This window comes from Alligator mississippiensis, chromosome 3 (assembly GCF_030867095.1).
Source record: "Alligator mississippiensis isolate rAllMis1 chromosome 3, rAllMis1, whole genome shotgun sequence".
Taxonomy (NCBI): domain Eukaryota; kingdom Metazoa; phylum Chordata; order Crocodylia; family Alligatoridae; genus Alligator; species Alligator mississippiensis.
This window is the reverse complement of record NC_081826.1, coordinates 183,288,127-183,315,448: the sequence shown is the minus strand read 5'-3', so window position 1 is coordinate 183,315,448 and position 27,322 is coordinate 183,288,127. Positions and strand designations below refer to the sequence as shown.

Here is a 27,322-nt window from a genome sequence, read left to right as displayed (position 1 = left end):
GCGACATCGCCGTGGTCACCCACGCCTTCCGCCTCCTGACCTGCCCAGACGCGACGGTAAGTACCATCGCCGCCAGCGCCCTGGAGGAGACCGCCCGCAAGAGGATCGGCAGGCAACCCACCGGACGTGACTTGGCCACCTTCCTGAGCGGCTCGCTGGAGGGCGAGTTCAGCCGAGACGGCGGGGACTTTGCCTCGCTGTGGAGCCGAGCCCGCAACGCCACGCGCCGCCTCGGGAAGCGCATCGGCTGCGCCTGGACTTGGACCGAGGAGCGCCGGGAGCTGGCAGTCTCCCTGCAGCCAGCCCCGCACACCGACTCTGTGACCGTGACGCCCCGCACGAGGACCTTCCTGGAGAGGTTCCTGAAGGACGCCGTCCGCAACAAATACGCCGGCGACCTGAGGGCCAAACCCGACCAGGGCAAGGTCTTCGACGTCACCTCGAAGTGGGACGCCAGCAACCACTTCATGCCTAGCGGGAGCTTCACGCGCTTCGCGGACTGGCGCTTCCTCCACCGCGCCCGCCTCAACTGCCTGCCTCTCAACGGGGCCGTCCGCTTCGGCCACCGGGACAAGAGGTGCCGACGGTGCGGCTACGCGGCCGAGACCCTCCCCCACGTGCTGTGCAGCTGCAAGCCGCACGCCAGGGCCTGGCAGCTCCGCCACAACGCTGTCCAGGACCGGCTGGTGAGGGCCATCCTGGCCGCCGCGGGGCAGGTCTCCGTCAACCGCACCGTCCCGGGCTGCGAGAGCCAGATGTGCCCCGACATCGTGATCACCGACGAGGAGGCCAAGAAGATCACCATCGTGGACGTCACCATCCCGTTCGAGAACCGGCGCCAAGCCTTCACCGACGCCCGGGCTCGCAAGCGGGAGAAGTACGCCCCGCTGGCCGACACCTTGAGGGGCCACGGCTACGACGTGACGGTCGACGCGCTCATCGTGGGGACGCTCGGAGCCTGGGACCCCAGTAACGAGAGCGTCCTGCGCGCCTGCCGCATCTCCCGCCGCTACGCCAAGCTGATGCGCTGCCTCATGGTGTCCGACACCATCCGGTGGTCCCGCGACATTTACGTGGAACACATCACGGGCCACCGCCAGTACACGGACCCCAGCAGGAGAACAGCCGCCGGACCGGACCCGGAGGGGACCGCCTGAACCGCCCCCCTCCGCAACAGACGGACCTTCGCTTCAAGAGGACTCACCAACAACGGACGACGACCCAGCGCCACCCGAAGAGGACCCCCGCGATAGACTATATCTAGACTGAGACACTTCATCTTCGGACCACTTCTTCCACCGTTGCGGACCATTGTCACGGGTATGTGTTTCTATCCTCTTTCTCTCTCAGCGTCGCGAAACCCCCCCCCCTCCCCCTCCCCACTCCCCTCTCCCCTTACCCCCGGGCTTAGTTGGCTAACTTTGTATCGCATGTAACCTAGGTGCGTTCCCAACCTCACCCCCATCCTTCTATTGTTAGTCCCTCGCCCGGGCGTTCTGTATTTCCCTATCGGCTTTGTCATCTTTTTTTGGATTTACCATCCTTACCATTTACTAATAAAAGTCAATCTGTTCTTTTAACAGGCTGTCCCACAATCTTTGTGAACATCTAAGATATGAAGTACAGCTTGACATTAAAAAAGCCCCCATTAGTTGCTGAGACCAATGTTGTTTTTTCCATGCACTGTATCTGTTAAACTAATAGAGATTAGAGATGGAAAAGATCTACAAGGTCTAGTTTTCCCACTGCCAACACAAAGTATTCCCCTAGAGTTCTTTTTCCATTTCTTTCTTCCATCTAGCTTTCAATCATTTCCAATTTTCCTTTTTTGAGATTATTCCACTGTCTAATAGATCCTACTTATATGACATATTTCCTGCATATTCAACCTAAATATTTCTCTTCTGAATTTCAGTCTATAATTCTTAGATATAATTCCTTGCACACTAGTTTTTCACTCTTGGGTGTTTCAGCCTTCAAATACTTTCAGACCATTATATTCTCTCCTTGGCCTTCACTTAGCCAAAATAAATTTTACTAGTTCATTAGACTAAATGATTTTTTGTCCTGTTATCTATCTTTGTGGCTATACTCAGAATTTTCTCCAGTTTGCTGATATCTTCTTCGAAATGAGGTATCTAAAAATGTATGCAATCACTTCTAGTCAACCACTATATTTATGCTGTCTCTGCCCTGAAGCTTGCTGAATTATGTTCATAGATTCATAGATGCTAGGGTCAGAAGGGACTTCAACAGATCATCGAGTCCAACCCCCTGCCTAGGCAGGAAAGTGCTGGGGTCAGATGACCCCAGCCACATGCCTATCCACTCTTACCATGAAGAACATTTTCCTGATATGTAGCCTAAATCTGCTCTCTGTCAGTTTGTGACCATTGTTCCTTGTTACCCTAAGTAGCACCCTGGTGAAGAGAACATCTCCGATCCCTTGCTGCGTCCCCCTAATGAATTTGTAGGTGGCCACAGGATCAACTCTCAGCCTTCTCTTACGGAGGCTGAAGAGGTCCAGGTCCCTCAGCCTCTCCTCATAGGGCTTGTCCTGTAAGCCCCTAACCATACGAGTGGCCCTCCTCTAGACCCTCTCGAGTCTATCAACATTCTTCTTGAAGTACAGCGCCCAAAACTATACGCAGTACTCCAACTGCTGACCAATGCTGCATAGAGGGGAAGTATCACCTCCTTGGATCTATTTGTCATGAATCTGCTGATGCATGATGAAGTGCAGTTAGCTTTCCTGATGATTTTGTAACACTGATGACTCGTGTTCACCTTGGAGTCCACTATGACTTTGAGATCCTTTTTTGCTTCTGTGCTGCTGAGAGGGTCACTTCCTAGCCAGTAGGTGTGCTGGATATTTTTGCGCCCTAGGTGCAGCACTCTGCACTTGTCTTCGTTGTACTGCATCCTATTGTGTACTGTCCACTTTTCTAACCTATCCAGGTCTGCCTTCAATCAGTCCCTACCCTCTGGAGCATGCACTTCACCCCACAATTTAGTATAATCTGCAAACTTGGACAGAGTACACTTCACACCCACATCCAGGTCACTGATGAAGATATCGAAGACTACAGGGCCAAGGCCCGAACCCTACTACCCACATCCTTCCAGGTTGATACCGACCCGTCTACTACCACACTCTGGGTGCAACCGCTAAGCCAATTTGCCATCCACTGGACCATGTAAACATCTATGTCACAGCCTCTTAATTTATTTATGAGAATAGGATGAGATACTGTATTGAAGGCCTTGCTAAAATCCAAGAAAATGACATCCACCCTGTATCTAAGCATTTTGTTACCCTGTCCTAAAACAACACCAGATTGGTCAGGCATGATCTACCTGCTACAAATCCATGCTGGTTGCCCTGCTGCATTACTTTTCCTGCTGGACTCCCACAAATATGAGTCTTCATAATCTTTTCAAATACCTTTCCAAGGATGGAGGTGAGGCTGACTGGCCTATAATTACTGGGATCCTCCTTCCTCCCCTCCTTAAAAATAGGAACCACATGGGCCCTTTTCCAGTCCTCTGGAACCTGACCCAAGCACCATGAGCACTCAAACAGCCATGCCAGTGGTTCTGCTATGACACTGGCCAATTCCTTTAGTACTCTCGGATGAAGCTCATCCAGGCCTGCTCACTTAAACACATCCAGTGTATCCAAGTGACTCTGCACCAAATCAGCATTGACAGTTGGTAGGCTGGTGTTCCTCTAATGCCCATCCAAGAACCCATTATGAGACTTATCTTGAGCCCTGTACAGGAACACCAAGGAAAAAACTCATTGAATAGCTCAGCCTTGTACCCACTGTCTGTCACTAATTGCTCCTCCTTCTTCAGTAAGAGCCCTATGCTGCCCTATGCCTTCCTTTTACTCCCTACATACCTAAAAAAGACCTTCTGTTGTCTTTAATTTGTGTTGCCAGCCTCAGCTCTGTAGTTGTTTTGGCCTTTCTAACCGCCTCCCTGCAAGCGTAGGCCAAGTAGGTATACTCCTCCTTGGCAGCTTTCCTCTACTTCCACCACCTATATGCCTTCTTTTTTGCCCTTAGGCTCCCCTGGATTTCCCTGTTTAGCCAAGGAAGTTTTTTGGCTCCTTTCCCCCTTTTCCCTCATACTGGGATAGTCTCCTTCTGTGCCCGAAGGATTGCTTCCTTTAGGAACGACCACCCTTCCTGGACTCCCATCTTGCCAATACTCTTCTCTTGCAGTGCGTCACTGACTAGACTCCTAAGCACACTGAAGTTAGCCTTCCTAGAGTCAAGCACTTCCACCCTACTAGTTATCTTACCCACCCTATACCATATGGTGATTCGACTGATTGGTGGTCACTGTCCCCAAGGTGACCACAAATCTGCAGCTCCCCTACCAGGTCCTCCCCGTAGCCAACACCAAGTCCAGTAAGGTATTCCCCCTAGTGGGACCGTATACCTCCTGTGTTAGATGAAGGTCTTGCACGCAGGTTAAGAACCCATGTGAATGGTTGGAGTTGGCTGACTGCTCCTCCCAACAGATATCAGGCTAGTTTAGGTCTGCTATGACAACCACGTCCCTAGACTGTACGGCCTCTGAGAGCTGCCTCAAGAATTCCAAGTTTAGCTTTCTCTCTTGGTGTGGTGGTCTGTAGCAGACCCCCACCACCAAGTCCCTTTTCCCTTGAACTCCATGTATCCTACAATATTCTGCTGACCAGGTGGGGGGGGGGGGGGGCAGTGACCCTGGAAGCACCAGCAGCAAATTGCTGTGTTTGTGCACGGCATCTCTGAGGCCATAGATGACATGTAGGGGGGGCAAAGGGGGGCATGTCCCCCCCTGAAATTTGCCCTTGCTGGCCAGGGAGTAGGGAGCAGACCCCCACCACCATTCTACATGTTATACACAATATTCAAGCAAGGCAACTTTTTTTTTCTATTTTCAAATGCAGCTCAGGTGATCTCTGGTGTGATGACATTGACATGAACTTTTTGATTCTTGTGAAATGAAAACAATGCCAGAAAAGCCAGAATTCATCCACTGCAGTGAGGCTTGGCTTTAAATATAGTTTATACAAGAGACCAAATGGAGCTATATGAAAACTTTTTAGCCTCAGAAATGGGCAACTGGTACCTCCTGGCTCTGGGAGGGCACCAGCAGCCAATTGCTTATGGGCGATGGGGGGAATCAGTGACCCCAGAAGCACCGGTGGCAAACTGGAAGTGCTGCCAGAAAAACCAGAAGTGACGCCCGTGCTACTTGGGGGGGCACCGGCTGGCACTCCCCACTCCCCGGCCAGCAAGGGCAAATTTCAGGGAGGGGAACCTGCCCCCCTTCGCCCCCCTATGTGTCACCTATGGCCTCAGAGATGATGTGCACCAACAGCAACAATAGTCTACATGCTCTTCAAAAATCAAGATAGTTGGGGCTTGTTGTTTTATATACGGAATTTCTCCCCACTCTTGCAGAAACATTGGAAACCACATTTCTAATATTGTTCTGTGTGTTGATTAGTTGCATTATATTAAAGCGGATGATAAAATTAACTGATTTTTAAAGTAGAAGCAAAGGGTGGATGGTTCATAATACAGTAAGAATGCAGGGACAAGGAAGACATTTCAGTAGCCATTAAAATGAAAACATTTGAAGGAGTTCTCAAGGTAGGGAGAGGTTGTCTGAAGGTTTTTCTATGAATAAATCCACCAGGGTGTGTTTTTATTTTATGATTACCAGAATTAAATCAATGTCCTTGTTTTGTTAGGGACATGTCCAGACAAGCAGGAACATGCAGTATGCAGCAGCACAGACCCATCTGCAGTGCTGCATACTGCATGTACTGCACATGCAGGCATTCCCTCAGTTGCTAATTTGCAGCGGAGGATGTGGTTTAGACACTGGGAGATCCCAGTGTAAAAACACCCTATGCCTAAAAAAAGCAAGGTGGCGCATATGGCAGCACCATGCAGCACCTGAAACCAGAGCCTGGCCAGCTGGAGCCATACTACAGCTGCTGGCCAGGCTCCCTGCTGCAGGACTGCTGTGGTTGCTGCCCCAGAAGCCCCCAGGACCACAGGTAAGGCTGCTGGGACCAACCCAGGTGCTGGCCCCAGCCTTTTCTACCCTAAACAGGGCAATGTGCCATATGCCAGAGCGTGCGTGCACATGCATTCCCTAGGGACAAGCAGCAGTGACCCACATTGCACCACTAAAGTTTAACGCTGGGGAAATGTACGTCCCTACTCTTGGGGATGCATCATAGGAGTTTGTTTCATGGGGACGCACCCTAGGAGTCTGTTTTGTCAGTCTACTTGACCAGAGTAGCTAACTGGAATCAAGTTGGGGGAGAAATACAATTATAATAATACTGGCCCTGCACATAGTGTGTCACATCCTCCATGTCCAGCGTCCCCCTCTAATTGAGTGATTTTGTTTCTTTCCAATGGAATGAAAGTCTGCATACTGACCTTCAGGGTCACTGTTTCTGCATTACCCCACATCCTGCATTAGGTTGCATTAATCCCTCCCTACCTTTGCATTAATTCCTTTCTCCTATGCTACTCTACCTCCATCTGTAGAGGAAAAGCAGCCTGAAAAATAAACTTTGAAGGTCTACTTCTACTATGCTCAGCTAGGAATAAATTTGAGGTGATGGCTAAGATTTACAACATTGTAACAGAGCAGGATTCAGCCCTATAAGTGAAATGGAAATGCAAGCTGAGAAACATCAAAAACTCCCTATACCAAATATCTAAAGATGCTAACATCATCTAATTAGGAGATAAACATGATTAAGGAATGTGAAGGACTATCTAGCATAGGTGCTCTTGCACTACCAATCTCTAATTCTGATCTATTAAAACCTGACCTGAATCACAGTGTAAAAGTTATTGTCAGGGCAGGAAGTGAAACCAAATGCTTGATAAGATTAGGCTGAAGTTTACTGTGTGGAATGTCCAGGGGCTTGCAAATAGTATAGCACTGCTTCCTTTGCTGGAAATGTAATATATTTTGGAACTTGGCAGCACTGATTTATGCCTAGGTTTCTGAGCAGGCTCTTCCCACTAATAAATCATCAGGGAACGGTCAGCAAAGAAAACAGCATATTTTTAAGTAACTTTTAAGAAATCTTGTAAAAGTCTCTGTGTGCCTTTTGGTTCTTTGGTTCATAACCATAACATTACCTGTTCTATAACATTTCCAAAGTCCATCCTAAAAATTATCTTCCCGAACCTAGTCCTTCTCCATGATCACTCTAATTTACATCTCTAGCAGCTGCATTTTGTACATAATAGTCATGCCTATTGTTCTGAGTTACTTCACCAATCAAATGTCCCAATACTGAGGGGTCAACTTCATATGTTTAGAGCCTCCTTCCCTTTCATTGGGAAAAGCAAGATTCTGTGGACTGGAAGGGCATCCTATAAATACATTTTTTAAAGGCACAGTAATTGCTTTATGTTTGTAGAAGTTGGAAGTATGGTTTGAACTTGATGATATTACTGTGATAAGAATTGTTTCCCTTCTTGATAGTGAAGCATAGGTTCTAATTCTTTGTAATATTTTTTGACAGAGTCATTTTTTAGTGTATATTCATCATGTGTCATAATACATTAATACTGTAAACAAAGGACTGTTGGCAAAAGTACCTCTGTTGGTCCAAAGCAAGGCATGAGGATAGAGCAAGTCTCTCCAGTAGCCACAGCCAATCCAGCTTTATATGTTAATGCTGACACATTGAATTCTTCCTTTATTTTATGACCTAGAGATGAAAGAGATTCTTCGTATTAGGGCCCTGAATCAGGAGAGTATGGTTGTTCTTTTGTACCTACAGCCCAGTGCTTAAAGCTATACACATGCTTAAAATACTTTCCTAAATAAGGATGTATTTATGTATGTGCTTAAGTGCTTTCCCTAATCAGGGTTCAGTTCATCAAGGCTTCAATAAGGCCCTGAGAATGTTGCAAATGTGTCATCTGAGTGACCAGTCTTCTTACAGTTAGACATTCACAGAGTAGATTATTATAGTAAGCAGGCTGATGACACTTCTGATGGCTGATTATGTGACTTCCCCAGCACTGTACATGAAGCCTGTGGCAGAGCTGGAACAGAGTCCACATCCCTGAGTCCCCCATTCACTGCCTTATCTACAAGGCAGTCTTTAATATTTGGCAGCCATCTCTCACACTTTGCTGCTTATTTGGTCTGATTAAATAAAAGAAGTCATCGGACTTTTTCCTGAATATCTGTCTATGGGGCATGCTCCTCTGGATCATTGCATCACAATTACAATATTATAACTTGTAGGAGCTCTTTGCATTAGCATCTTCCTAATATGCTGTATCTATAGCCTCAGTGCTGTCAGAACATCTGACAGGACTTATATCACAATCAGATTTTTGGCTTAAAAATGTGTATTTGGATGTAAAATGGGCACTTGCTGTGACCAGCAGGGAAAAAAAGCCAAGAATTTATGTTAACCAGTGAACTAACGCTTATTTAAAACATTTGAACTTGCACTGATGGCTGGTTTACTGTCCATAACGGTAGTTCTGGGGGATATTTATAATGTGAGTACTGGAAGCTTTCAGTGAGCAGATGGTGTGGGGCATGTTACTTCTACCATAAGGTAAATTTATGCTTTACAAACCCACTTCAGACTCTGCCACTTGGTTTAATCGCTAAATGCAAAGCCAGCTGTGTACTATATTTACCCTAACTCTAGTTATATGGATTATCTGCCCAACTGTTAATTGTAGTATTTTAAAAGATACGAGAAGGGGGACAGTAATTATATGGGCTGAGGGAAAAGGGATATTTCTGATGCTGTGATTCAAATAACTTTTCCCAGGTAAAACAAAGACATCAAAAGTCTAAAAAAAACTGTTAATACAGCATTTTAGAAACATGCTTGTCCTTAAATATCTGCCACACTGTAGAACACCTGCTGCCTATCCACAAGTAGCCTTACCTCCTGTCTAAAAATCAAAATGTGCCTGGAAATTTGGGCTGCACAGGGACTTAAACTTTGCAAAGGGCTGCTGTAGTCTAACAGCTAGCCTGCTTTGATGATCTCAAAACCATTAGGCTAAATTTACTTGTACTAGGCTTAGGAATCCAATTGTGAAGTTGTGACCTTCCAAGTGAAGGACGCTGGCAGAAGGAACAGTCCTGTAGTGAACTTGTGGAGGACATAATGGTTTGGGGAATTTTTTTTGCCTGAACACGGCAAGATAGAACATGTTGCATCTGGTATCCTGAACTACAGCTTCCCGTTGAAGCTCTGAAGTGGAGTTCCTGGGGTACCTGGTGCCAACAGCAAGGCCTGTGTGGAAGTTTGATGGTCTGGTCTCGATATCACCAACTCTCCACTCCCTAAGTGTGGGCATTTGGAAGGAGTGATAAGTCTAACGACTTCTTTGAGCCCCCTCTTCTTTTTCTCAGCTTGCACAAGGCATAACAGAATATGGAGGTCCTGTTTTCAAGCAGTGACTCTTCAGAGCTGTCTAAAGCAGCTCTGCCAATTATGCATTTCACCCATTATTTCCACAGGGTTTACTTTCATTCCTTTGTGAAACCTTGCCCATAAGTCCTCTTTCCCTTCTTCTTCTTTTTTAATCCATTTATTCTGCCCCTTAAAAATGTTTGTCCTAGCTGCATGGATCTTAGTACTGGATACAACTGAGTTATTGTGCATATGATTTACACACAAATGAATTTTAAGTCCTCTACATTGGACTGGGAGCCATGTTTCAAAAGGAAAGAGTGCAGGCTCAATGCATAAACTGTGTCTAACAAAACTATCCTAAGAACACAAGCTGAATCCAGTTCTTATTATGTGGTTGGCTCTCTTATGCTCTTGAAGATACCGTATGAATCTGGCCCAAAAACATCTAACAGCCTTGTCATTGCAATCTAAGGAACGAGTTGCATCATTTCTGATGTTTCTTTTCTGCTTTCCCAGTTTTCAAAATGACCTCTACCCATAGCTGAAATATTTCATTATATACAATGAAAAAGACATATTTTATAAGTAAAAAAAAGGTCTCGCTCCTTTGGTCATCTTTGGGGGCCATATTTACTTACAGATGGGGAGTCCTGACTTCCCAAAAAGACTTGACAACAAAGAAAATAAGGAAACAAGTTTGTCAGATCATGTTCTTCCAGTTTTTACTGCTGATTTTCCCCCAAGTTCTTAGGAGAGCACAACAGTGCATTTAAGCCTCCTTACTCACTTTGTACTCTATAGCTTCTGAAGACTGAACTTCTAATTGATGATATAACCTCACACAGCAGTTGTTCCCTTGGAAGCTTTGCTGAATAAAACTTTGGCCTTTACAGTTTTCTCAGGTTCTTGATTTTCAGTTAATTCCTACAGTGAAAAGGCACTGAAGACAATTTTCCTCATGATGAATTTGAATGCACTCTTGTATATAGGTGTAGCTATGCCGAAAGCTGGACCAATGCCAACCGGTGACTATAGCGTATTGAGCTATTTCCTATCCTTGGTTACACTAGTGGAAGTTTAAAATAATGGCATGGACCACAGCAGAGTTAAACTGGAATGACATTCGTGTAAATGACCTCAGAATTTGGTATGCCATGTGAGTTTACATCCATGTTGATCTTAAAATATCTAAGGCCTGTGTTTTTATGTGACTGTCCAAAGTTGATGTCCTTTAGAGAAAGGTTAACCATAAATGGAACAGTGCCCCCTCCAGAAACAAAGTGGCTACTTGAGTTCAGAGGTTACTTTGAAATGATCCTTGCTTCAGAATTCACTACAGCTGAGAAATAGGATCACGGAATTACAAACGTGGTAGCCTGCCAGATTCTCTTTACCTTTCCATTAGGTTTACAATTGGATAACCCCACTGATACTAATAGACATTCTGATTTACATTATTATATATGCAAGGAGAACCATAATAATTTTTTTTGCTATTGCTGTTGCTGTTATTTCTTCTGCTTTTTTCAATTGTTTTATATTAGAATGACCTAAGACATAAACCATTAACAAAACAAAATTTTACATGTAAAAAGCCAACACAAATATATATTTTTGTATGCTAAGCTAGTTGCAAAAAAAATCCTCTGTGTTAAACAGAATCAAAACTGCTCAAGTCTGTCTTGTATCCCTTTATTTATCAATAGGAATTTTCCAATTTAATAGAAGCAGAAGATTTAGGTGCAAAACCAGGGCCAACCCCCCCACTTCCCTATCTCACCACACATACCCAAAGTAAGGTGACAAAACCTTCTGATATCATGGTAGAGTTGGAATTAAGTTGCAGTTGTTATGGTCCAAGATATACAAGAGGCAAGGATTTTGGGGGGGCAGGGTGTGATCTTTTTATCTTTTATTGGACCAACTGTATATTTGGGAAAGATGTCAGACAATCCTTGCCACCCAGTATTACGGCAGTAGGTCCTATAACCTTGAACTACCATAGGAGCTATTTGTCCTATGAACTGTTTTATGTAGCTTTTACCATAAGTTAGGGGTATCCAATCAGGGTGCTGCAGGATTTATCACAGACCTGTCAACCCACCTGTGACAGCAGGGCAGTGGTTTCTTGGTGCTGGTTGCAATGGCACTAGTTGCACCGTGCTGGTGCAGTTCGGGAATCAAGAGGGTGAATGCCACTGCTGCTCACCCACACCCCACTTTTCCTCTGTTGCTTTGAATTGCAGTGGCAACTGAAAGCCCCAAATACAGCAGTGGGGGAGAACGGGTGCAAGTGGTGATGGCATTCACCTTCTTCATTCCAGAGTCCCCTGGGCACAGCAGCTCTGGTATCCATACCAACAAGTCTCATGGGCTACAAATTAACTCACAGGCTTTATGCAGCCTGCAGGCCTCCAGTTAGACAGCCCTGCCAAAAATGATTGTCTGCCAGAGAGAAAATGCAAATAAACTCAGGCCCATATCATTTAATTTTAATTAAGTTTTTAAAAACAATAGTTTAGGCCTTTCCCCTGCCAACTGTAAGTTAATGGGCACAAAAACAATACCAATCTATGCCACTTTCCTTTGAAAACAATCTTTTATGTAACCCGGATTAAAATTTAACTGGCCTGTTTCACCACTCAAGTGTAGCCTTTTCAACAGGATTTGATAAGGATCAGTTTTGCTGGAGCTTGTTTTCAATGCTGTTACAAAACAGCTTCCCTGCCATTGGCATTTGGAGTCAAATGCATCACAATCCCAGCTGTCTGTGAAACCAGCAGCATATCAGAGGAAGGTATTGCACAGCAAGACAAGCATAGTACAGCTCCATATGTACAATAAACAAATCTGTGCAACCTCTGCGCACTTGTTGTGCAGCATTGTCCTTTAACCTCTTTTTAGTTGCACCCTGATATCAGCCCAGCTTCCAACTTTGCAAGTAACTGAATTGCTAGTTTGCTTGCTGTGAATAGCTACTTACTACAAAGAATACCTACCCCTGGCTACAAGCGTGATTGGCAGACCTCGCTCAGCCGCAAGTTAGCAGAGACTTAATTGACTCTTATCACCAAAGAAAGTTTGCCCCTTCAAGCCAGAGTAGAAGGAATTGGCAAGGGGGTAGAAGACAGAGCATTCATTCAATTTAAACTGTGGAGAAATAGATGATCAATCCTTGCTGCTGTTTAATCCCTTATCATGTTTAAACACACTCTTCCCTCATGCACTGAAAGGGGAAGTTGAATGTCTATAGAAAGCTGACAAGCAATGATACTGTGGATGTGCTGTATTTGTAAGCAAATCTCAGAGACTTGTGCAAGCATGTTCTGATAACAGGGTCTCATTTGGGGGAAGAAACACATCACTGGCTAAAATTTTTCATATATTTAAAAAGGCTTCATTGATTCAGTCTATTAGGATTCGGCAGGGGGAAAATCATCAGCAACCAGGACCACACTGTTCTTTAGTCCAATATCCAAGAAATGAAGCATGCCTAGAGGAAATCAGCAGCTGGTTTAAACATGTGTGCTTGGCTGTTAGTCTGCTTCATATAACTTTATCAGCAAGCTGCTAGCAAGAGATGTCCTGTCTTGATTACAAGCCTGTCCTTTGAGATAAGCATAGGAGAGGTTTAACTGCATCTAGGCTCCCATTACTTTCAGACTTGCAAATTTCCTGTTCTCACTATAAACCATAGAGGTAAATTTTCAAAGGAAAATTTGTACAAATCTTTTTAATAAATAATAACAGGATTTGTGAACACCTACAGCATAATTCTTTGAAAATGTAGCTAGTAATGTATTTTTCAGGGCTAATCCAGAGTTTGCTGCAAGTTTCTTATCACTCTTTGCATAGTGAGTTCAAGCATATGCGTATCCCCGAAGACTACCATAAAATCTGCATATAAAATACACAGCTAAAACTCTAGAATTCTCTGTGCATATGACTTAAAATAGCAAGCTGTATATAGACATATGCGGAGTACACACAAATAATAACCTAAACAGCTTATCCATTACTTTCTAGTTTTCTGACTTGTTTCTTGACTTGATTTCAAATTGTTTATTGATGAAGTTTCCATGGTAAGTAAAAGTTGTATCATTGCTTTCCCTATTTTAACAAATCAAATAAATTAAAAGGATCCATCAGTTCAAAACAGTATCCCTGGCTTTTTAATAGCAAAATTGGTAATGGCATTATTGTGACCTCTTCTATGTTATCATTATATTCTACTTCTACTTTAGCCTTCAACAAAAATATGTCCAAAAATTTTGCAAGGACTGGGGTGAAGTTTCAGAAACAGTCACAATTAACTCTCTTTTTCTTTCTTTTCTTCTTTTTTTGAAGGGAGGGTTGAAATTAATTCTAACAAGAAATGAAAGAAAATCATGACATATTTTTGGAATAAGAAGGAAGGAAGGAAGAATTGTTTTACTGTCAAAACACTTATTGACTTTTCAAGGTTATTCTGAAACATCCTAAATCTGACCTAGGACTTAATGAAGTCAGTGGTTTTGGATGGACTCTTAAATGTTAAAAAATAAAAGAGGACTAGTGAGGATGCTGTGATCTCGGCCTAATTTCATCTTTTTGAGAGTCTGGCTATGTAAAAGTTTTATACCCAAGAAGAAATAACCTCACTCTCATTGAACACCTTCCATTAGACCACTGGTCAGAACTGCAGCGCAAAGATCTTTGGTTACTGGTCTGGGGTTGCTCTTTTTAAATAACTATCTGAAGCCTGTATTCAGGAGTTAACTTGATTCTCTAGTGCTATCTAGTGGCCAGATACAAAAACTAGCTAACATGCATAGATGCCAGATAAGGACAAAGCCAGTTCCTTCTAGGGGCCTTAACAGGTGGCCCAGCCTGGGCAAATTTCCTAGTAGGCCATACCTACCTGGGGGCTCTGACTGGCAGTCCTACTACAGCTAATGATTCCAGCTGACCACTGTTAGGACCTCCTGACTGGCTGCTGGGGAGACCAGCCCCCCTCTGAGAGGAATAGAGGGACTCATCTGTCGTTCAGATCCCATGGCACGTGAGGTTTGCTGCCTGCCCAGAGCTTGGATTCGGGACATCATGGTGATGATCCCAGACCTCATCTGGCCCTCTGATCACTACCCCTTGGTCCTCACCCATGTGGGCACTAATGATGCAGCCGGGAGTACTCTGGACTGCGTCATGAGAGAATACAAGGCTTTGGTGCCCAAGCTTAGGGAGATGGGAGCACAGGTAGTTTTTTTTGTCTGTTCTTCCAGTGAACAGACGTGGATGGCGCTACAAGGCCTGCATCAGAGAGGTCAACTGGTGGCTTTGGAGCTGGTGTTACTGGGCGGGCTTTGGATTCCTTGACTGTGACCCACACTTCCGCGCAGAAGACATGCCAGGGTGGGATGGGCTACATCTCTCCCCAAAAGGTAAGTGGCTTTTTTCTTCCAGGTTGGCTGATCTTGTATGGTGAGCTTTAAACTAGGTTCGTCAGGGGATAGGGATGCAGAGGTGGAGGAGGACACTTTGATGTCAAGCCAGGTGATGCGAGCAGGAACAACCCAGGTAAATGACAAGGGCCCGGGCAAGCTTGGGAACAAGAGGGCAGCATGAACACCCATAGGAGGTCTCAATTGCCTCTACACAAATGCTAGAAGTATGGGGAATAAGCAGGAAGAACTCACCTTCCTGCTAACTGGCAAAAACCCAGGCCTGGCTGGACTTACTGAAACCTGGTGGGATTCTACCCACAACTGGGCAGTTGACATTGAGACCTATAGGTTGTATAGATGTGATAGAGTAGGGAAAAAAGCGGGGGGGGGGGGTAGTGCTGTACGTTAAAGAGAAGTACACGTCCTCAATGATCAGGATGGGTTTAGCAGAGGGGCAAACTGAGGCACTCTGGGTTAGAATGCAAAGGGGTCATAGGGAAAGGGACTTGATAGTGGGTGTCTACTACAGACCGCCTGACCAGGGGGATGAGCTGGACCTGAAATTTTCAGTTCAGCTCATGGAGGCTGTAAAGTCAAGGGATGTGGCTGTCATGGGTGACCTAAACTACTCAGACATCTGCTGGGAGGATCAATCAGCCAGGTCTGAATGCTCATGTAGTTTTTTAGCCTGCATACAGGACCTCCACCTAACCCAGAAGGTACACAATCCCACCAGAGGAAATGCCTTGTTGGATCTGGTCCTGGCCACAGGCAATGACCTGGTGAGGGACTTGCAGTTGCTCAACTACCTAGGTGGTAGTGGCCATCGTCTGATGGAATTTACTATCCAGCGCACGGTGGTGAAACCAAGCAGTAAGGCAAAAGTCCTTGACTTCAGGAGGGCTGACTTCAATGAGCTAAGATTAGTAAGAGAGAAATTGGGGACTCAGAGCCTCAATGAGATGGGAGTCCAGGATGGGTGGTTGTTCCTTAAGGAGATGATCCTCTGAGCTCAGAGGAAATCAGTCCCAACGTGAACTAAAAGGGGCAAGAGTGCTAAAAAGCCTCCTGGTAAAGGCATCCAGGAGGGCCTGAGGGCAAAAAAGGTGACATACAATTAGTAGATGCAAGGGGCTATCACCAAAAAGGATTACATCTCCATTGCTTGTGATTGCAGGGAGCCAGTTAGGAAGGCCAAGGCAGAGATGGAACTAGGGCTGGTGACCAAAATTAAAGATACAAAAAGTCCTTTTTCAAATATATAGGGAGTAAGAAGAAGGCACCAGGTAATATGGGGTCCCTGCAGGACAGGCTTGGCAATCTGGTGATTGCAGCAAAGGAAAAAGCTGATCTCTTCAATGAGTTCTTTGCCTCCATATTTCTGAGCAGGGACCAAGACAACTCCCCCACTAGGATTACAGACAGGCTCAGGGGAAACAACGCCATGCCTAGGGTCAGGGGCGATCTAGTTAGGGAACTTTTGCAGGGGCTGGATGTGTTTAAATCAGCAGATCTGGATGCTCTTCATCTGAGGGTACTGAGGGAATTCGTGGAGGTCATAGCAGGGCCTCTGGCACAGCTGTATGAGTGCTCATGGTGCTCTGGCCAGGTCCCAGAGGACTGGAAAAGGGCCAATGTGTTTTCCATTTACAAGAAGGGGAGAAAGGAGGACCTGGGTAACTATAGGCCAGTTAGTCTCACCTCAGTCCTTGGGAAGATCTTTGAGAAAATTATCAAGGAACACATCTGCAGGGGCCCAGTATGGGAGGTAATGCTCCAAGGCAACCAACACAGGTTCATTGAGGGAAGATCCTGCCTGATTAACCTTGTTTCCTTTTACGACCAGGTCACAAAATCCTTGAATGCAGGCAGTGAGGTGGATGTTGTCTACCTGGACTTCAAGAAGGCCTTTGACACTGTTTCTCACCCCATGTTCATAAAAAAAACTAGGCAACTGTGGCATTGATGCCTACACAGTCAGATGGGTGACAAATTGGCTCGATGGTCGCACCCAGACAGTGGTGGTGGACAGGTCATTTTCAACCTGGAGGGATGTGGACAGTGCTATTCAATATCTTTAGCAGTGACTTGGAGGTGGGCGTGGAAAGCACGCTGTCCAAATTTGCTGATGACACAAAGATGTGAGGAGAAGTGGGCACACTGGAGGGGAGGGTCAGAATCCAACTAGATCTAGACAGGTTACAGAGGTGGGTGGATGAGAACAGAATGGAATTCAATGCAGACAAGTGCAAGGTGCTGCATCTAGGGAGAAGGAACCTGCAACATACTTATAAGCTGGGGAACACCCTTCTCAACAACACAGTGGCTGAAAGGGATCTTGGAGTCATTATTGACTTCAGGATGGACATGAGCTGCCAATGCAAGGAAGTAAGGCTAACCACACCTTGTTGTGCATCTACAGATGCATCACTAGCAGGTCCAGGGAGGTGATCCTTCCCCTCTATGAGGCGCTGGTCAGGCTGCAGTTGGAGTACTGCGCCCAGTTCTTGGTGCTGCACTTCAAGAGGGAGGTGGCTAATCTTGAGAGGATCCAGAAGAGGGCCACTTGCATGGTCAGGGGGCAGCAGGCCAGGCCCTACAAAGATAGACTAAAGGGCCTGAATCTATTCAGGCTTCACAAGAGAAGACAGAGAGGGGATCTGGTGGCTGTCTATAAACTCACCAGAGGGGACCAACAGAAAATAGATGAGACTCTGTTCCCCTGGGCAGTACCTGTGACAACAAGGAATAAAAGCCACAAATTGACTGAGAGCAGGTTCAAACTTGATGTCAGGACACATTACTTTATTATTAGGGCTGCCAGACTCTAGAATGGGCTCCCAAGGGAGGTGGTGCTCTCCCCTACCTTGGGGGTCTTCAAAAGGAGGTTGGATAGATATCTGGCTGGGGTACTATGATCCCAGCACTTGTTCCTGCCTAGGACGGGGTCGAACTTGATGATCTGTTCAGGTCCCTTCCGACCCTATGATACTATAAAACTATTAGTTTCAGTTCTTTTGAAGGTCTGCATTGGTAAGCCTCTCTGGTCCTGTACTCCTGGTTCTCTGAGTCCTGAACCTGCTTGGCTCTGTTCAGGATTTTTGGATGCCCTTGGGTCAGGTAACTTGATTTCTGACTCTTGTTTCCCCTGATTGTGGTTCTGACTCCAGGTACACAAACCCCAGCTCTAAACCTTGGCACAATCTGACTTCAACTTTATCCCAGCTCATCTTGACTTCTGCACCAACTTCTGATTCCTGAACCCTGGTTCAGCCTGTGATTTGGACTCTGCCCCTACAGTTCTCTTTGGATCTGGTAATTTGGCCTCTGATTCCAGACCACCTAACTCAGCCTTGTGGTTTCTCTGTACAGATCTCATTTGGAGTGAGGCTGAACATGAGCGCTGTCTGGCCTGAGCAAGAGGACTACTGGCTCTTACTTCTATTCAGCTGTTCGATGCCCATCCCATCTTCGTGAATCAAACACTTGTCTCAGATATTGATCTTTAATGTCAAATGCTTAGTTCAGTTTATAGCTCAAGGAACTGGGGAATGACAATATAAGAACCAGAGCCAAATAGACTGTAGCCTTTGAAAACTCATGCCTCTATGAATAAGTTAGTCCATAAGGTGCTACTCTGCCCTGACTTTAATATAAGAATTGTAAAAAGGGAATTATCCAAAGGTGAGAGAAGGTGAGGAAGTGGTAGCAGTGGCAGCAGGCCATGGAACAACACCAGTACACATATGGACACATCATTGCAGTTTTGGGATGCCCTGTGGCTCTCATGTGACCTATGCCGACTCTTTCAGTGATCATTTTTCAAACTCCCTTAGTAGGATCCACATTATTGCAGTCTCACTTTTGCTCTCCTGTGCTGGGCTGCCACTGTTCCTCTCCCATATGTGTCAGTATACATAAAGATGTCCTCTGTGGCAAACAGGGGTAAGCACACAAGCTTCCTGTGTACCCCCATTAGAACTAGACCCTTCCATGGCCCTGAAGGAAAAGGCAATCAATATAAGCAATGACAGGGTAACAGTTCCTTGACCATGGGTATGAAAATTCATCAATATCTCCATTCTCTTTGCAGTGTGAAAACGGGACTGGAATAGATTCTGGAGCTGGACAGTGTAAAGGCACTAGAATAACTTGTTGTTTAACTAGACAAATATAGCACCTTGAGAACATTTTTCCAAGCTATAGTTGTTCTATAAAAATGAAAAGTTGCAGGTATTTTAAAAGCTCTGACCATAGAGGTGTGACAAAGTATTGGATCCAGATTCACTCTTCATGGTTGGCCACTGGCCCTAAAAATCCTTAATCGAAGCACCCAAATACAAACACTCTTCCTCTTTGAAATAGGACTTCTCATTAAACATTAGAAATGCTGATGGAACATTCACCATTTGTTTAGTAACAGGGAATTAGCAAAGACCTTGCAATATACAATGTACATTACTATGATCATAAATCACTAGTGACTGCCATTGTCGCATAATTAAAATGGGGATAATGGCATTTACTTTTTAAAAGCTTTGAGATCAGTCAATAAAAAGTGCTAAATTGTTTATTATTTTTACTTAAAAGAATTAATGCCTGGCAAAAAAAACCTGAAGAGTACAGAAGATCATACCCCTTTCATATTATTCACAAAAATTCAACCCATTTGCAAACAACTAACTCTCTTTGGCCCTCATCCTGGCATCCAGAATGAAATACGCAAATATAAAGAAAACTATAGATCAGGGAAAGTCTTCTAGTAATCAAACAAGCAGAACTGAAAAGGCCCTTTTCTCTTTGGAATACAAGAATATATCAAATGATGGCTACTAAATAGCTGATGAGTTGTTTGTGTTCACTGTTAACCTTCCATGGATCCTCATTTAGAACCAAAAGATACAAATCCAGCTACAGCTCATGTGAAAACCAAAAGCTAATCAGGTCTGCTAATCCCAAATATTACAACAACAAAAATAAACTTTGTGTCTCTTCTAAGTAGATAAGTGAGTGCACATGAAGACTCTTGATGATAGGCTGGCACTGCTAAAGCCAAGTTAGTTCAATTGAGGTGCTATCTGTCACTTAAGCATAACAGAAAGTTTCCTAAACAGTAGGAAATTACTTCTAATCAAAAAGGTTCATACTGGGCACATCTACACATCACCCTATGGCAATGTAGCAACACACTACATCAACATATGGCATGCTACGGTGATGTAGCAATCACTTGTGTCTACATGTGATCATGATTGCCAGCTAGGTTGCCATAGCAACATGCTCCCTGGGTATAGTGCACTGCTGTGGTGACATAGCAGTGAAATCTACCCGTGCAGCCTGTACTGCGCTGTGCTTTAGTACTTCGAAAAGGCTTTATGGCAACATATAGATGCATCCACTGTGTCTCAAGGATTTTACTTCCTGGTTCCAGGACATCTATGTTCACCAGAAATAATTTAAAACATGTTGAACCAACACCCTAAAGGTTTTGTTGGTTTTATTTTTGCTAAAAACCTAAAACATAACAATAGTCTGTGTCATTCAGTGCTAAGTATCTGGTAAAAGTACCCAAAAAAGAATGAAAAAAGTTAGCAACGTGGCAGTATTATGAAATAGCATTATGAAAGATTAGTTAAACAAGTCAAGTTAATATTAGCAAAATATTGAGAAGACCCTTTTTATATTCTGTACGCAGCAGGAGGAGGGGAGATTGTGACACAATTTGAGACATTCAGTGGCACGAAAGCAGGGATATTCAACCCCCAGGCCACTGACCAGATCTAGCCCATGGAGCCTTGTGATCCAGACCACAGGACTCCCCATGGGTCTGGTAGAGCCCAGTGCAGTGTGCATGGGGCCAGGGCCAGGATCGGATCTGGTGCACACAGGCCCTATGACTTGGCAGTAGGGGTGGGGCTGGGCCTGGGCCCATGCCTCGGCTTCCCCTTCTCAGCCATCCCTCGCAAACTCCTGATACAGGACCTGGTTCCCCTATGGTTCTTCCAGCATTCCTGTTATTCAGTCTTCCCTGCCAGGACCACCTCAATCCCCGTAACAGGGAAAATTAAGCCCAACAGTTAGCATGAAAGATCTTTACTGCTGTTTTGGAATTATGGGTGAATGAAGGCTTCACAAGGCTCAGAGGTCCCCACATTGTCCCAGAAAGTTCCCTGATCAGAATGGCCTGGCACTGGTTTGCTAACTTCCAAATCATGAGGGCCATATGTCTCTTGATGGACATGGAGTGCTAAAGCCCAATGTCCTGGCACTGCAATGAGAGAGATGGGGGGAATGGATATCTCAGTGCAATGGTTCATGAACACAGGAAATCCTACAGTCCCACTGGCACTGCTGCTCATCATCCCAGGTTTCATGGTTCATCAGGGATAGGAGCTTGTGCACTGAAACAAAGAGTGCCTGCACATTAGGGGTGTGTGAAGCAGGAAGTATTCAATTCAGATTTGGATTCGGCCCAATTCAGCGGACAGTGATTCAGTTCGCTGATTTGGATCACTGTCCCTGACCAATTCAGCAGAATCTGAAGATTCGATTCCAATTCAGAGAATCAGCGATTCGGCCACAGACACAGCTTTGTGTGTTTTGTCTATGTACCTCGATGTACCAGGCATGGCTCATGAATACTGAGATGGTGGGGTGGATGGAGTATCCCACGGGAGCACGGGGGTTTCCCCGCACGCTCATCAGTGGACCTGGTACTTGGAAGTACTTCTGGTCCACTTCTGGGTCTGCTGCTGAGCATGTGGGGGATCCCCCTGTGCCCCCCTGGCTTGGCAATCAGCCATGGTGGAACCCCAGGTGCGCCCCCAGACCCAGGAGGCACCAGTCACTGAGTGGGGGGGCAGGTGGAGTCCCCCACATGCTCCATGGCAGACCCAGAAGTGAACTGAAAGTACTTCTGGTCCACTTCTGGGTCCACCAGTGAGCAAACGCGGGACTCCCGCCCCAACACAGACTCCCGTGGGATGCTTCGTCTGCCCCACCATCTCAGCATTTACAAGCTGCACCTGGTACCTCAAGGTATGTAGAAAAAAACATATAAAGCTGTGTCCATGGCTGAATCATTGAATCTCTCTGAATCTATTTGGAGTCTTCCAATTTAATTCAAAGAGGTTAATGGGTCTCCTGATTGGATTCAGATTTGGAGATTCAGCCGCTGAATCGGGCTGGATCTCCTCCAACTCAAATCAGCGATCAAAGCTTCATACAGCCCTACTGCACGTGGGGGCAAAGGTTTTCTTGGTTCCACCACTCCTCTCTGGGAAACAGCTGGAGATCCAATCTCAGCTAGAACAGTCAGTCAGGCAGTTATTCAAGGAGGGAATGGAGATTGGAATTGGTGCACTCACCTAAGCGAGATGGTCCATTCATTGGTGCTTTGTCCACTTCCGCCTGTTTTCAGCTGCTGTTGGATATAGGCAGAAAAGTCAGTTTCAGCGTGCTGGGAGGCCTGCTCAATGGCCCTCTAGTGACAGAACACAAGTTGTGCATGTGGGGTTCATTGTAAACATTACTGTGTGACTGTTCCATGCAGTAGCTCAAATTTTAATACCGCGGAACATTGCACACATTTTACGTGTAATACGTGTCCCATGCAGTAAGGCCCAAACAGCCTTATATTACACATAAACTTAAACTGGTTTATGTGTAACTTCTTTTTTAAGCCTTAAGGACTGTATGTGGCTTGCTGGCCACTAGTTGGTCAGCCCTATCTAATCAATATAGACATGCCTATATTCCTATGCATTAGCTACTGAACATGTTCTGTCTCTTTGAAACAACAGATGTTTTACCACCTTGCTCTAGAGTAGTTTGTACAAAACGTGCAAAAGCCTCACAAATGTTATAACACGCATCATCTACTTTGTGTAATTGGGAAGAGTGTGTATAGGTCCCTGTGCTTGTGATCCCTTAAAGAATCATATGCTGTTTAAGTGCCAGATTATTGCTTTACAAAAGCAGATTGACATAAATACAAAATGTTGGCTGAAATATGTATATACGTGTGCAGGTATGACATAGCAATGCATGCCAGAATTGATAACATAAATAAGCTTGTTTTCCCCATTTGATCCTCACAGTTTCACAGAACAGAAGACGTGACAACGGATTAAATGATCTATTTTATACTGAATCTATCTGGCTCTTTATTTCACCAGCTTTTATAGTAACTAAGAAATATTAGACCTGACTCACAGCTCTATTCTTCCAAGTGTGTACCTCCACTCACTTCTATGATTTCTAGGGACATCACAAATACAAAGCATCTTGACCCAGATGAAGGCACTGTATTGTGCAGTCATGAGGGGCTCCTTTTCTGAAGTGGAATGAAATAGTATTTTTTCAAAAACAGAAAATTAACTCTGGACAAGTCTTAGAAGATTTTAAAGAATCCATGCCACTTTCTGAAAGAAAAATGGTATAATCCAGATCTTGTAGCCAACTCTTTCTCTCTCCCTCAACCCAAATATATTATTTTATCAAAGACAGTATGTAGAATGCCGGATGATTGCTTCATTTACTTCTAATTACCACGCTTTTGTTATCTAATACATGGCTCTGTACAATGATTGTTGATATTAGTACTTGTCATACTTAATATACTTTCAACTTTTCATTCTTTAGAATACCATCAGAAGGGCAAGCCCAGTTAAGTAAATACTCTTGGTAAACTTTAACTTATTCTGCATTAGGGAATTAGAAGAGTTTTGCATGCTATGTGGGAGTCTTTTGGTACCTTTTTTGAACATGTCCAAGGATCAAATTTTTAATGCTACTTAGGCAGCTGACTCCAATTGTTTTTCAGTGGGAAATACCTTTAGAAAGTGTTAGGTGGGAAGGCTAAATTACTAAAAAAAAATTACCCCTTAAATACCATCAAATAAATTATGTAGAACTTCACTGGCTACATTTGGCTGGTTGAGGTATATTACACAGCCTTGTGTTTACAGCAGTGCCTGGTGCCCTCAGTAATATGTCTTTCTTTATTATATTGCTTCTAAAATGATATTGAAAATAAATCACTCTTTGATGTAGTTAGTCCTCCTCTGAAAACTGGTCCCAACCAATGGCAAATGCCATTGCACTGTGGAGAACTTCAAAAAGTGGAACCTGAAGCCAACTTTTGCAGATCGTGTGTGTGTGTGCACATGCGTGTGTGTGTGTGTAGAGGCAAGCTTCACATCCAAACTTGGATTTGGTTCCTACTAAGAAGTAAGCTAAAGCCTCTGCATTTGGTTTTTGAGGGCAATCAATAGTAGTATATTTGAGAGGAGAGAGCACAGTTTCCATGGCCCCAGATCAGCCAGAATTAACACACAGTGCTCTATTATATGCTCAGCTGAGAGGTTTTATTAGTAAATTGAAAGCCAGTGGGGTGCATAGTAATTAAGTATGCACCATCTGCATAACCCTGCAGGTGCAGCAAGCATTAGCCAGTGCTTAAGATCACCATGAAATGACATTAATTTTACTCTATTAACTTGTGTCATTTGTGCTGTTTCAGACCCAAGCTACCAAAGTTGGAGCCTCAAACCTGATAATCCAGTTTGGATTTGGTGGAATCCCTAAGCAGAATCTGAATATTGAAGTGACATTGTTTTTTTCCACGTTTGCCTTTTGCAGATAACAAAACTGGAAAAGAAGGCAGATTTCTTATGCTTTGGAAACAATCCTCAGTTTAATCCTCAAATAATTTCATACAAAGAATGTGGTTTGGGCCTCTGCAAATTCTTTACACTTGAGTTAAAGCATATGATATTTGAAAACCCAATGTTGAGTCATAAATGTAGTAAAAGAACTTTATTAATTGCTGCCATTGCCTTAGTCACAGAAGGTACATCTACACAAGACACTAACTGTGCAGTAGTCTAAAAACACTGTGCAGTAGTGTGACAGGCAAAAACTGTATTAATATGCTACTGCTCAGTAGTATTAAGCTACTGTGCAATAAGCCTTGCTAAAAACCCATGTGCCAGCACTACTGAGCAGTAGCGCGAGTTACTGCGCATAGATTTAGTACTTGGCTTAATGTGTAGTAACTACTGTGTATTGATGATTGTGTGGATGTGCCCAGTAGGAGACAGAGGGTAGATCTGCACCTTATAGATTAACCAAAGTATATATATAGTACAATTACATAGGTCAAAATCCTCAACAAGTGATAGTTTGCTGTCAGCTGACTCTAATAGTCTCTGTTCCAGCTAAGGCCTTCTGTTGCAAGTTTATGGCCATAATATTTTGTGAATGCAAATAAAATCATTTTGATCTCTAGAGAAACACAAAATTCTTGGTTCAGAGGTGATATCTTTTATTAGACCAACTAAAAAGTAGCAGAAGAAAATCTTTCTTTGCAAGGTTTTGGGCATGTGAACGCTTCATCAGGCTGAGGAGAAACCAAAGATTGTAAAAGTTCTCTTATGCAGAAAATAAACTCCATTTTTCATAGGGGAAGTTGAGGCTGGAAATGTATTCCCCTGGGATTTCACCTCTGAACCAAGGGTTTTGTGTTTCTCTTTTTCCCAGACCAACATGGCTACAAAATAGATCCCTGAAACATGGAAGATATTGTATTTTAGCTGTTTTGGAAAAATAAACTTCATTGCTAAATAAGAAAGAAAGATTTTTGCACCTCCCTGCCTGCCTCTGACATTGGACACCTCCATGGATGAAGACAGCCTTATCTGCACATCACAGAGCAACCTTCTCACAAAAGGACCCTCAGCTACCCAGGGGAATACACTTCCAGCCTCAACTTCCCCTGTGCAAAATGGAGTTTATTTTCTGCCTAAGAGGACTTAGCCTGATGAAGGGTATGTGCACTGAAAGCTTGTAAAGAAATAAATGTTTTTGCTACATTTTAGTTGGTCTAATAAAAGATATGACCTCTGAACCAAGAATTTTGTGTTTCTTTTTCTCAGACCAATACAGCTATAAGATAGATCCCTGAAATTTTGGTGTTTATGCGTTTAGTTTGCAGAGGCATGACTGCAGCCTGTGCCTATCTACCTGTGCAAACCTGCCTATTTACCTAGCTTTAAACTAGCTAGCCTTGGTACTGATAGGCATTTGCTGCAACAACCAGAGCTCAGTGCCATAGCTGCCTATTTCCCAAGGGTCAAAGGCAGTTTAAAGGGTATACCTGAGTATGTTGACACACACTTCAGTAAGAGGGAGTAGATATATCCTAAGTCCAGGTGAGGTGTGTTTTCCAAGCATTTCCTGCATTTACTGAGTCCATGCTAAGGCTTTTGTGGATCCTTTTCTTTCTGTCCTCATGCACCGCAAAAGAGATCTTAAACATCCAACTCAAACTCCCTTGTGTCAGTTTTGTGTGCGCAGAACTAGAGACTTAAAAGACACTATTTTGAAAACATAGCCTATGATAGAGCTCAAATGAGAACTTTTGTCTTCCAGTCCTGGTGTCAAGCTGCCTGTCATTCTAAGAAATTATTCAAATTTCAAGTGAAATGTACAAAACCATTATAAAAACACATGCAAAACTAGCAGTTTGTACATCAATGGTTGAAAAACCCGAAAAGGCTGGGCCAGGACTCAGGAAAATATTTTGTGCTGAACATTTCCTTCTGAAAGCTGATTAACTGTGCCAAGAAGGGTAGAAAGGTGAAACATTTAGCATTATTTCCCAGCAAATGTAACTATTGCCTATCCTTACCCAGTCAAAAAACATTCTTAAATAGGAGGGCAACTAAAATCATAAATGCATTGTCAAAAAGCTGTAAGGCAATAACTGCTGAAAACAAATGATGTCAGTTTGGAAACGGATCTGCCTAGTTGAATGACTTATTTGCTTTCATTAACCTACATACAGTTTGACTTCCAAATTTTAAATGTTCTTAACCTAAAATCTCTGATAGCACTAAGGTGAATTTGGGTACCTAAAGCAGGACTGAGGCAGATTTAAGGGTTTAAGTCCAGGTAAACAATTCACAGAAAACCCACCTAATCCAGTGCAAAACCTTTTAGGCACCCATTTTGTGATGAAATCCAATTTAGATACCCAAAGTTCAGATACTGCATATGCTCAGAAGCACCACCAGTTTGGCCAACCATCTGTTGCAATCTTGCAAGAATCAAAGGAATGCAAGAATCACAGGAGGAAAAAAGAGAGCCTGACATGGATTTGTCCAGAACAAATCATATCAAACCAACCTAATTTTTTGTATGATAAGATAAAGCTTTGTGGATAGGGAGAAACATTAGATGGGATATCTTGATGGCTTTTGATACTTTTTCATATGACATCAGCAAGTTAGAGAAATATATTGTGCATGAAACTACTGCAAGGGGAGTACAAAAACTGTTTGGAAAATTGGGCTCATATCATAATAATGACTTACCTTCAAGCTGAAAGGATATACCAAGTGGAGCTCCACAGGAGTTTGTTCTGGGTCCAGAACAATTCAGTATTTTCTTCGGTGACTTG

General features: G+C 44.0%; 1 long non-coding RNA gene across 1 annotated transcript in view; it reads right to left on the bottom strand.

Moving 5' to 3' along the window:
- The window catches only part of LOC132249484 (uncharacterized), a 207,066-nt gene extending 181,758 nt beyond the window's left edge, over positions 1 to 25,308 (bottom strand). Inside the window, exon 1 of the long non-coding RNA XR_009460959.1 lies at positions 22,227 to 25,308. This is a non-coding gene — a long non-coding RNA (uncharacterized LOC132249484). The remainder of the gene's footprint in view (positions 1 to 22,226) is intronic.
- Between the last annotated feature and the right edge of the window lie 2,014 nt (positions 25,309 to 27,322).